Below are 13,201 nucleotides of genomic sequence, written 5' to 3' on the forward strand. Positions count from 1 at the left end.
AGACATCCTGCTCTGTGAGATTTACCTCCCCTCCTTTTCTGCTCCCCATGGTGAAGGCCAAAGATCCATCCAGGTTGGCCCAATCCACATAGGCAGTTTGCAAAAATCCATAGAGTTAGGTGGTTGGAGGATCAGCTATGACTGAGGAACAGCCTTACTAGCTGAATATGGAATGTTCAAACTGTAAGATAAAATCCAAACCCAGAGACTAGACCTGAGAAATCAAAATCAGATCCTTTGGGAAACTCAACAGATAAAATGGGTTAATATTTTCTTATCAGAACCAAATATTATTCACTACTGCAGGGTGAGTTGGCCTCCAAATGAGCGATTTGTTTGGTGAGCCAAGAGCATGACATTCCAAATGTTACCACTGAAAGCAAGTAATGTCACTTAAGTTCCCAAAATGTTTGCTTGGGTGTTAAAAAAAAATGGTACAATTATATTACTGTATTCTTACACACACTTAAAAAACAATTTGTCTCTTACTGATGTTACACAGAAGTAAAACATTAAAAATATATATTTATGCTCTGGGATGGAGAACTTAAATAACTAGAACAGGACATTTAAATGTGGACTGAACATTCCTAAAAATCATACTAGCAGCTCTTGAGATTCAATCACATAAAGGAATTCTATTAAAGTCACCCGGAAGTAGCTAGGAAAAACTGTTACTCCTTACTTTTCAGTAATGAAAATATTGAAGAGTAGAGTGGCTTCAATATCTGATCCAAGGCTATAGAACCCACCTGCTGAGCAACAAGTCTGTAATTTGATCACACAGATATCCATGTCTGTAAAACTCTGTGTTGGTCATGCTTGGATGAGAAGAGGTTGGTGAATTTATCCAAGCATGACAACAGCATCCTTCTCCTGGTAGAGTTATGGTCAAACCCATGTGTTAGTCTCTGTCTCCTATTACACTCAGCATCCAGCTTCTTAGGGCAGAGGCTAAGATTAGCACCTCTGAAAGACCGAATTCCTTTCTGCAGAGGAAATCCTCAGTTTTACTTGTCAATTAATTAGGCAACAACTGATTTCTTAGAATTTGTTAGAATTCCTAAATTCCACCATAAACCAGTCTTGACCTTTGGAAGAACATCAAAGTATATCAACAGTACTTCCTTTCCTGGAATGAAAAATAGATAAAGGTTACACAAAATGCTGCTTTTCACACATGTATTTTAGAGAATGTCTTGGTGAGTCAGGTCTACCCTACAGCTCCTTTATCAGGGAGCAGGAACCAGGGAGAGCTTTCTGCTCTGCCTTCCTCAGGCCCTAGATGGCTTAACTGGGCCTTGTTTCTGCTCTCACATGTCGGCTCTGGTAACTGAAAAAGATCTTCTACTTTCAATGAAACCTTACAGTTCACAGCTTGATCTATACACCCCTGTAGGTTTATCAGGGTTTTATGGCTTATTTATCACTGTCTGAGACAATTCATGATTTCATTTCACTTTTCCTAGTTTCGGCATGGAATCTAAGGGGATAATTACTCCAGAGCCCTCAGAGCCATAAAACCAGCTGACAACTGGGCATGAGTCCAGATGTTTGTGCTATTTTAGTTGCTGGGATTTTGTTTATGTTACTGATCAATGAGCTGATGACTTTGACTAGATATTTCTTAAACAATTATTTGGGATTATTTTTTCTTTAAAATAGTCCATAATGGTAAAACAATCTCACATTTACCATCTTGGTTACATAACCACTTCTTTGTCTTTGAGTAGCACGGAAGTATAGATGATAATCATCTACTTCTTAGTAGAATATTCTTCCTTGTAAAAGCCTTTAAAGTTTAACCTAATAGCAATTGGACTGTGATGTAACCCAGCACTCACAACTCTATTTCCACATGTGTGCTCACAACCACACATACCCTTGCATACACTTTACTGAACATACCTGTACACACACCTATACTCACATTTGTATACACACACACACACACACACACACACACACGTCTACACATACACACACTTGCACACATCCTCACACAGCTTTACTTTGGAGTGCTTGCTAAAGACAGCAAAAGGTAAGACTTTACCTTTTAACTTGCCAGATAAAATTTATCAAGATGAACTTGGCCTGTGGCAAAGAGTGACATATATTTCACTAGAATATGCTCTGGAATATACACTATGCTGCTGTTCTTTTTTTTTCAGATATGTTACTCAGAAGTAAAATTCCAAGCCCTATTCATAATAAAAATATAAAATTAGCTGATATATCCATAGTTGTTTGAAAAAATATGCTTGTAACTGAAGATCATCATAGTTAGCAATATAAGCCAGACCCAGACAGAAAGTTACTGTTAGTTTCTTTAAGTGTGGGAATTTAGAAAAAGAAAAGGTACAAGAAATAAAAGGGAAACTATCAGGGGTTTAGAAAAGGATATGGGGAAGGGTGGGCAGGAAAGACCAATGAAGTATATGTAAGAATAAAATTGTCATAATAAACCACTCACTAGTATAGTCAAAAGAAACTAACATAGCTTGAACATGAGTTTGAAAGGAAATCATAAAATAATCAAACATTAGTATACAACTCAGCTAAGCAACATGGGGTCAAAATGATACACACTGCTATTGCAGAAGGGGAAAGGAAGGGCCAGAGGGTGACTGAAATTCAGATAAACTGCTCTACCAGCTCAGGTAGGGTGTGCTCCTGAAGCAAACACATGAAACTGTGTGAAGAACACCTGTGCTCTTCCACACACCCCTACAGGAATGACACAGTTTTTCCATATATCCCATAGAAAGCCTCCTAGATTTGAAAGCTAAATTTCCAGTAAGACTTTAGTCTTGGAATAGTTTTATCTCTTGGTAGGTATTAGCTACTTTTCTGATACTATGATAAAATACTATGGCCACAAATCACATAGGTAAGCAAAAGTTTGTTTTACTTTACAGTTCCAGAGTAGACACAGTCCATCACGGAAGAGCAGACATGCTAGCAGGAGCCTGATCCTGGCCAATTACCTTTCATCCACACAGGAAAAAGAAAGATAACAGGAAGTTATGTCAGGTTATAAACTCTCAAATTCTTCTAACCTTGGTAATGCACTTCCTCCAGCAAATCTCCTCTCCCCTGAAAGTCCATAATTACCTTAAAGACTGTCACCAAGAAAAGACCAAGTATTTAGACACATGCATTTGTGAGCAATTTTCTATTCAAAAACCAATAGTGGGCTAGTTTAAGGAGAATAGGCAAAACTTTTCTTACAATTTAAATCACAAAGTAGAAGATTTTGAAGCCTTCTGTTGGTTTTTGTTTCATTCTTGGCACCCTGTTTGGCTTTACTATTTTCTTCCCAGTGGATTAGATCTCTCCAGAAGTCCCAGTTTATATTCCTTAGCAAAGTAAAAGCACTTTCACTGCAATTTATCTATGCTTACATTTTAGAATGGGAAACACACATGAAGACAAAAGCCAAAGGGCAGTCTGTGGTTGTGATCTATCATTCCCTAGCTAAAGTTCCAACACTTACAGAGAATGACAGGTGATTGAAAACATGAGGCCCATATTAATAGTCTGAAGACAAAATGTTAGGGCAGAAAAAAGCTAACTTCAGTAAGGGAAACAACACTGGCTTATCTTTGACACTTATCTGTACCCCCACCCAACATAATTCTCTGTCTAGAAATGGGAATGATTTTATTTTATTTTTGTAAATAGATGTTTAAGGACACTAAAGACACTCTGAGAGAAGGTCGATTCAGCTGTTCCAACTATTGCATCATCATTAACTAAATGTGGCCCAAATCCTCCTACTTCCTGAGTGCCTGCCTCCTTCCACCTCCACTTCACAGAAACCTGAGACATGTAAACAAAGCACTATAAAAGTCTAGAGGGACTGGTTCTGTGTGCAGAGCAACTCCCACCCACCCAGAGACAGGGATTAATGCAAGATGAAAATAATCCCTCCCCAAAATTCCCTTCAGAATCATCTTCTGTTTCACTTTTTTGCTACTCTTTCAACTTCCTAAATTACATCACTTCAATCTAGTCTTATTAGTCTTAACTTTGTTAAGTTTTGGGGGTTGTTTTGTTATTTACTGTAAAGTCACCTTTGATAAAAGTGATTTAATCAGGAAAGTAATAATTTTATGTAATTATGAATAGTATCAGAGTTTTCATTTTCACATCATTTGTGTACTTCAGCACAAATTACATGATTGTGAATATATTACATTTCTGAACTTGTATTTGTCCATGTTGTGGACATCATTTGATTCTTTTTAAATATTCAGTAACTGAAAAAATAATGTATCATGTTATCAACAGGGACACAGTATCCTTTACAAAGATATCATAGTAATTAGTATAAATTTTTAGGACAGGAATCACAAGTCTATACTTTTACAGGAAAAAAAATGCAGACAATGAAAAGGAAGAACACACTTGGCATCCAAGACACACCACAGTGATGGGAAATAACACAGGAGTATCCTGGGGATTTCCTTCCTATTCCTTAAGAAAATGCAGAAATCCTCACTATCTTACCAAATAAGATCTTATACCCATACCATCACTACCACCACCACCACTACCACTACTCCAAAGCTCAGGGAACAGCTACAGAACAGAGAACTAGAAGACTGTTAGAACTAAAAGACAATGGAGAGCTATGAAATTCTACCTTGGGCGTGTTACAGTTTGCTTTCTGTTGCTGAGAGAAATACCACGATGAAAGGGAATATTTGAAGAGGAAAGGGTTTATTTTGTTTTGCAGTTTGAGGTTGCAGTTCATCACTGAGGAAAATCATGGCAGGATCTGATGGTAAGAACAGAAACAGAAAACATGGGAGAACACTGCTTCCTGGCTTGCCCTCCGTCTCATGCTCAGCCAGCTTTCTTATATAGCTTAGAACACCTGTCTAGGCATAGTAATACATTTGACTGGGCCTTCTAGATCAATTAGCAATCAGAAAAATGCCTCATAGATATACCTATAAGCCAATCTGACCAAGACCATTGATCACTCTTCTAAAGTGAGACAGGCAAACAATAAAACTAATCAGGATAGGGATTAGTATAGCCATGATACTCAATAACTTATAAAAGATATAGTTGCTTGTATAGAATCTACAAAATACTGTGCCAGTAAATATTCAGCCATAAATTAGGAAGGAATTCATAAGATTCCTTTCTTCTCCAGGGAGATAAAGACAGTGAAACGTAGCTGAAGGAGTAGAAATCACTGTCTTCAGTGGTGCAGCGATTCCAGTAGCTATCTCCACTCCCACGGCTGTGTGGGTGGACCTTGTAAAGGTGGAAGCCAATACAGATGTGCATAACAATGCAATCAGACAATTTGTTCACTTTAAGGACTTCTGATTTTACTTATAAAGCACAGAATTCACAGGTCAGGATCCATTGGAGTCCATGGGTAGCCAACTTCCCATATTGCTCTTTGTCTTCAGGGGGGATGCTAAGGGCTCCAGGTTAGAATATGAAGTTGCTTGTCTACAGGGTTCCTGGAACAGATATATCTCTGATCTTTTATTCTGGTAAAGCAAATTTCCTGCAGGTTCAAAAAAAAAAAATCCTCTGAAGTAAAGGCTACCAGCTTTGGCCACATTCTCCTTTCCAAGACCTTGCCTACATTGCTCAGGTGCAGGTCTGGGATGTTTAAACCTCCTCCAAAGAGGAGGGTATTGATCTGCAAAAGGAAAACTTCCTAAGCAACTGGACTTTATTGAATTATGAGGGGAAATGCATGGCACAGGGGCACATGCCTATAATACCAGCAATTGAAAGGCAGAGACTAGGAGATTACATGTTCAAGTACATAGAAAGTCAGCAAGACCTCCATCTCAAAATAAAAGCTTCAGTGAAAATAGCAATCCCACGAGGGCTATTTATGTCAAAGAAAGTGGCTCTTCCCACTTTTTCCTACTGATAATTGTGCTTTGACACATGCAGGATAGATGTGTCTTCTCTTCCATGTTGGATATTCTTCAGCAGATGCTTACACTAAAGACAGTAAAGTATTAGTATTGCATCAGTGTTGGGGAAAGCTCAAGGACACTATTATTTCCACCATTGCACCATTTCATTCAATGGTGAGCAAAGGCATGGCTAGGTGCACAGGACATATTTAACCAACAGTGTAGTGGGGCCAGGATCTCTGAACCCAAGGAGATGTGCAGGAATAGGAGCAGTTTCTGTAGAGTTAAATTCCAAATGTGTTCAGATACTTATGGAAGACGTTGTACTTTCTGTGGCATCTGAAATATTCATTGTGCTCAGCATGTCATCCTTCTGCTAGGCTAGTCTGTCGTAGCTCTCCGGCCATGACAACAGTCATAAGTCTGAATGGCCCTGAAGTTGAAGTCATAGCTTCATACTCTTTTCCCTAACCCTAAGTTGCTTGTGATTTGTGGATCAATCCTAGCGGTACAATGATTACTGTAGGAGAAACACGGTAAGTGTATTACTCAGCTACCATCTGTTTTAGTTCACTTATATGGGAGTCTTTTTGAATGAATACATTCAAGGATAGGTCTGGTTTGAAGATGTGAGCTTTCCCTATTCCCATTAACTTCCTGGAAAATGATGTGATGCTGTGTAAGTAGAAGAATCTTGGCAGCACTGCTTATGCTGAGGAATATTGAGCTGTATAATTTTATGATTTAATAAATATTCAGTGAATTAAATTTTTTAGTTGAAAGGATCATGGGACCAGTGCTCCTGGCCATGATGATTTAGTTTGCAATGGTAGCTCACTCTCATAGAGAGTAATTTTATACATCTAAACATGAAAGCGAAAGTCTGGAGGCATTGGAGAGCAAATAGGATCATCAGGACTCAAGGATCAAAGATGCTGAAGAAGAAAGTGGGGAGGGAGTCAGAGATGAGGCTCCCTTGAGTGAATGCCTTCTGCGTGGCTGGTTTTAGACCCAGGGCCTAAGCTGAGCAGTGGTGGGGAGAAGCATGGCTAGGTACACAGCACATATTTAACCGGCACTGAACTGGGGCCAGGATGGTGAGGAACAGGAGCAGTTTCTGTAGAGATAACTTCCAAATATCTTCAGATACTTAGGGAAGGCATTGTGCTATAACTTTTAAATTGTTTAAAATCCATACACCTAACAATATTGTAAGTTTATCCTAAAAGAAAAAGTGAATTCTTAGAAAACAACAAATAGAGACCTATTACCTTAGCCAAGGTTCTAGCTGAATTTCCAACAGATATGACAGCACCTGAAAGACAATGGTCTTTTAAAATATTGCTGCAAAATCATCACTGGAAAATCATTTATGATATTAAGTCTCTCATATTTAAAAGTTTTCTTTTTGAAGCTAAAATGACATATTTACATTTCAGATACCAACAACTGAAATAATGTGTTGATTCTAAGATGGAGACTTGAACATACAAGACAGAAAAAGAGTGAGTGGAAGTTACTATACAACACCAAATTTAGGTTTTTGTTTGTTTTGCTTTGCTTTTTTGTTCATTTTTTATTTCTAACTTTTTATTGGTTCTTTGTGAATTTCACATCATGCACCCCAATCCCACCCATTTCTCTCTTGCCTCATACCTACCATCTATCCTTGTAGCCACCCAATCTGTCCCCCAAGAGAGAAAAAAAAAACTTCATCATGGAATCTGTAGTATGTCAATGTCCCACAGTTCACAATGTTGTTCACACTTCTTTATTTTCAAATGTTCATTGTGATGATGTATTGGCTCATTGCAATTGAGTGCTCCAGCTTCTGCTACTCGATCAATACTGGAACCTCACTGGGACTCCTCTAGTATATCCAGTTGTTGCCCTGTGATGTTGAAATCCTGTAGTTTTAGATCTGAAGAAACATCCCTTTTATGTACATCAGCAGTTCATCCATGGGGTATATGTTCTGGTGGGCCACCTCAAAGCCCTGAGTCTGGGTCTGAGAGGTCTGAACTGGTTAGCCTACTGGCTCTTGTGTTTTGGGGGCCTGCTCACTGGAAGAAACCCCTGTGACCAGAGCCAGCTCTACACTGCTGCCCAACCAGAGTGCAAGGCCTCCTTGTTGCACCCACTGAGGTCATTTCTCCCACTCTTATGACCCAGAGGCTACTCTATGACCATTGTCCCACCTGCCATAGGTGACAAAACATCAGTGAGTGGAGGAGGGCATCTATCCCTAAGCCCATGCCACCAACACAGAATACAAGAGACTCTTAGACCAGGCTCACCTGCAATGGCCACATCCAGGGCCAGCTCTTCTGTGCTGCCCAGGTGAGGTTCAGGACCTGATCTCCCAAGTGCAGCATATGAGAAAATAGCCATCTCTCCTGTTTTCATGACCCCAGAACAAGGTCATGAAAGTTCTGTTACAGATGGAAAGAGGTGAGTAGGGAGGAGGTTCTTTCTCCATCATCCATGGCACTGCATAGAAGATGAGTGGCAGGGCCAACTCTCCCATGCTTATATTCTGGAGGACAGTTCACCCACCACCCTTACAATGTACAGGAACTGTTCTCCCAAGTATTGGAGCTAGCTAGGAGTGGGGTCAGCTGTTCTTCTTTCAAGCTCAGGGCCAGATATCTCATTATGTCCAGGGGAGGGGTGGTGCTAGTTCTTTGCATCCTTCAGAAATCAACATATACCTGGGCAGCAGGACAGACCAGGGATATCCACCTGGCCTTCAGTGATAATAGAGACTGGTAGCTGCAGGGCCACAGAGACAGACATGACCCAAGGTGGCGGTAAATACCAGGAACCCACCATGGTCCCAGCTGGCATTAGGCTGTTCCTCACTACCATAAACTCTCTGGTTCTGCCTTTCCTTGTTGTGCCCATGAGCTGTTTGTTTCTCTTCTCTTTTTTGGCATTTCACTCACTTTTCTTAAGGGTACCCATAATCTCTGATTGTTTGGGGTCACCTTAGAAGTGGTACTAGAAGAGCTATGCCCTCCTAGTGCATTTTGGCACTCAGCGGAGGGTGGGGATGGTCATCTCAAACATGGTCTGTGGCCTTCAGTCAACAGGCCTGCATGATGCCAGATTGGTGGTCATGTCAAGTTAGCTCCCTGTGCAATCGTCATGGCATGGCCACTGGTCTGGTGGTCATCTCAGGCTTACTTTCTTCCAGGGAATGTTAGATAACTAATAATTTAGATGTTCACGGGTCAGAACACTGATGGTAGACATAGTTTCTCTTCTTTCTTCCACCCACTGATGTACATGTGACACAGCAGCCAAATCTGTAATACCTCTAGGGGCAGTTGCTTTGATTTGTTTTTAAAGTCATGATTTTTTTTCATACCAAGAATAAATTGAAATCCTTGAATACACCTAACTGTATTATATAGAATGTCTCCAAAAATAAGTCAATAATAAGTAGAATCCAGATCAGCAACTCCCTGTTCGTCATTAAAAACAAAGGTAAAGCTGTTCTAATGTGAGGAGTCCACCTTCTCAAGGCTTGTCAGCTAACACTGATAACCACAGGTTCATCTATGCATGCAACTTGAAGACAGTATGTTCTATAAATATCCAAGAACATTCATATGTTTGTGCAAACCCTGTAAAATAAATGAATACAACTCAAAACCAAAAACATTAAAAAGAAAAAGTAAATCTAGATTATACAAACCCATGTTCATGGTTAAAAGGATGATCTAGAGAACTCAGATGTCTCTAGATTGGTCCATAGTTAAGTACAATCTCAGCTGATACTTGGTAGGATATTTCTTTTAACTTTTTAGAAATGCCATTCAAAGCTTGCATATAAAAGTATGAATGTCACAATCAGTAATGTGTTCCTAGAGGGCAAACATAGCCAGAGTAGTCTCATAAGGAGTTGTCAAGCCTTATTGAAACCATCTGAAAAACTTCTTTCTCAGGGGGTAAAATCCTAAATACAGCACTGGAGACCTCAATGGTAAAATCGAATATATAATTGTAAACAGCAACCTGTGTAACATAACTTTAACCACTGTGCAAAAAACACTACTAGACAGCTGGAAGACCCACATGATGAGGGTCAGAGCAGAGTGCACCTGGGTGTGGTGGCAAGACAATGCAGAAGCAAAGACATCTAATGAGACTATGAAAAGCCACAACTCAACAGAAATCATTATGGATTAAATACTAAAGCACAGAACTTCCATTCATTAAAGACATCATTAGGAGTATGAGAATCCAACCCTTTAACTAAGGAGAATATATTTAAAGTCAAATATCCAAGAGAGGGTTCATACAGAAAAGGGATATCTTTGAAATAAAAAAGAGAAAGTCTGACAATTGATTGTAGAGTCCAGCTCACACATCTTAATTGTGGGTTCTCTGGAAGGAGAGATGGGTAAAGGAACAGGCTGCAAGAGAAATTACATGGAGAGACACAAAACACATGGCTTTAGGTTTAAGTCTCCATCTTTAATGATTATGCCTCTCTCTCAAAAAACAAAGGCAGACCAAGCCCCTCCCCTGAAGGCTGGAAACCAGTTCTTCTTGTTCTTCAGGAGGTGGGTGGTCAGGTTGCTGACTGATATTCTTGAGAGCAGTGGGCAGGGGGAAGTCACAATTCCTCCCTTCTATTCTTGAGAGCAGTGGGCAGGGGGAGATCACAATTTCTCCTTTTTTTTTTTAATTTTAAGAAAAACCAGTGGATAACTATATTCATCAAAAGATGATGGGCGTTGACCAGTGAGGTAAAGTAGAGGCCTTGACCCCCTTAAATATTAATTGACATCCTTTTCAGGGAAGAGAAAATAGACTACCTTATTATTTTAAAGGGCAGTCTCTCAACGTCGACCCCTATGCAGCCAAGCTTACTTTCAGGGAAACTCAGAAACAGGGCATTTCCTTTTTTCCCTTGCAGTGCCTCGCCTCACACCTCATAACTGGTGCCCATGTTTGTTTTAATTAACAAACATGCATAGATCTGAGTTCTATGCAGCTCCATTTGTGGAGATCCACTGGTAAAGTTAATGCCCTGTGAATATGAGTTGGCTGGCTTTCATAGCCGCCCATCTTTGAGCCCTGGAAGCCATTGCTGTAGCAGCCCACCTTCAAGTGTTGTATCTGAAAGATATCTGCTTGAAACACAAAATAAGAGATTAAAAGGAAAAACTGTTTGGACTGTTTCTCTGGAGGGCCCATGGTATTTAATTTAGTTGTAAATTAGTAGCTCAGGAATAAAACCTGGCTTGTAAATTAATGGCTAGAGGAAAAGCAGCCTACCTTCCCAATATGGGAGAAGTAGCCTTAAGAACATTATTGAATTAGTCATACTTACCAGCTGATTTAGGGTCTCTATTAACCTACCATATCAATCTTTCTGGCAGCCATAGGGCTCCATCTTCTTTTTGAGAGAAAATATAAATAGAACATCTTTTCCATAATAAAACAGGGTCTGGATCGTTCCACGTATTGGTTAATGAGTCCCGCCATTTAACCATGGCAATCCCTTGGTATAAAAACTTGTGAACAATGATTGATTACATTTAGAGGCTTCTCTCAAATGTAGAGAAGTGACAAGAAATCTTGAACAAGTATCAATGCAAACATGTATAAATTCCAATTTTGCATAGCAAGTTACATCCATTTGTCAAAAATTATAGGGCATAAGGCCAGATAGATAAACCCCTAAATGGGGAGCTGGAGATAAGGAAAGGCGTTTGGACATTGTTTTATAATAGTGAAAACAAAGATCTTGATGGCACATTAAAATTAAACATGCAATAGGTTTCCAATAAAAGGATAAATTCTGCAACATACAAGCTAATTGTAAAAAGATTAAAAGTATTATTTATAGGTTGAAAAACATTTAAAATCATTGTCAGCTCTGCTAACTGAGCTGAGCCCAGGTGTCTCTATAACCACCTGTTGATTATAAATAAGATGTCTAGCTCTTCCTTTAGAAAAGCCTTCTATGAAAATCAAGAGTATGTTTATGTAGAGGCTATAAAGATCATACTAGGAAATACAACCTCATGTATATCTAAGAAACATTATTAATCTATCTTAAGGACAACAGCAATGCCAATAAGTGAATTCTTCCATCTCATCTAGGCACTGGCATGCCTAGTGATAGGAAGCCATATACATTTAGCAAGAATTTCCTTGGTATCTGAATTTTAAAATTTTCTTAAAAATATATATGCATAATTCAAATGATATGCACAGGGATACCATTTCCCCTCTGTTTTTTTTAAGAAGATATTGTTTTGTTTTTTAAAAAATGTTTTATATTGTCTCATCTTTGAGGATAACAAAGAATCAAAGTGTCAAAGATATCTCAAATGAATAGCCTTTATTTATAAAATGGCCAGTTCTAATGTTTGTTTTAATCTAAGTTGGAATACCAAGCATATATCATAACATAGGCAATAACTATGTAATTATAGGAAATAAATATAGCATTCTCAGTTGCCTTTTGCTAGAGTGGTTGCAACTAGAATGCCCTAAAATGAATCATAGTTATATGCACATATTTTAATTTTCTAAATTAGAAATATGAGTATCAATTATCTGTAAAAATTAATTAAGTCATCTAGAATTAATACCATTATGTGGTAGAAGTAGAAATTGAGGACATCAAGAACAAATCTTTATAATTTCATGTACATAAAAATATAAAATTATTTTTTAAGCCATAATCTTTTTGATGATAAAAATAATAAATGTGCTTGTACATCTGAATGTTTCTATATATCCTCTTTGGGATATAAACTTTATGTGCGCTGACCCAAGGGGTCCTGTCCAGGCACCTTTTTAAAGATTAAATTATAAATAAGTATATTGTAGCTGTCTTCAGACACACCAGAAGAGGGCGTTAGATCTCACCACAGGTGGTTGTGAGCCACCATGTGGTAGCTGGGATTTGAGATCTCATGCTCCATGAATGAGGATGTTCATGAAGAAGTATGTTTATGTAGAGACTATAAAGATCATACTAGGAAATACAACCTCATGTATATCTAAGAAACATTATTAATCTATCTTAAGAACAACAGCAATGCCAATAAGTGAATTCTTCCATCTCATCTAGGCACCGGCATGCCTAGTGATAGGAAGCCATATAAAAACAAACAAGCAAACAAAAAAATTCTTGAGAATCTCTCAGGTAAAAGAAGGAGTGTGCTTGGAACTACAAAATTCACAGAAGCAGGTTCCAAAATAAATCATCCAGAATGCTACAAATATGGAAGCATGTTTGGATTTTAGGAAAGGGTATTCATGGGCATTTTAAT

At 38.6% G+C, this 13,201-nt stretch overlaps 1 non-coding gene across 1 annotated transcript; it reads right to left on the minus strand.

The window, feature by feature from the left end:
- Positions 1–9,098: 9,098 nt before the first annotated feature.
- On the minus strand, positions 9,099–9,230 carry LOC127691749 (small nucleolar RNA SNORA17). The gene has a single exon (XR_007979345.1). It is a non-coding gene; the product is annotated as a small nucleolar RNA SNORA17 (small nucleolar RNA).
- Between the last annotated feature and the right edge of the window lie 3,971 nt (positions 9,231–13,201).

This window comes from Apodemus sylvaticus, chromosome 8 (genome assembly GCF_947179515.1).
Source record: "Apodemus sylvaticus chromosome 8, mApoSyl1.1, whole genome shotgun sequence".
Classification (NCBI taxonomy): domain Eukaryota; kingdom Metazoa; phylum Chordata; class Mammalia; order Rodentia; family Muridae; genus Apodemus; species Apodemus sylvaticus.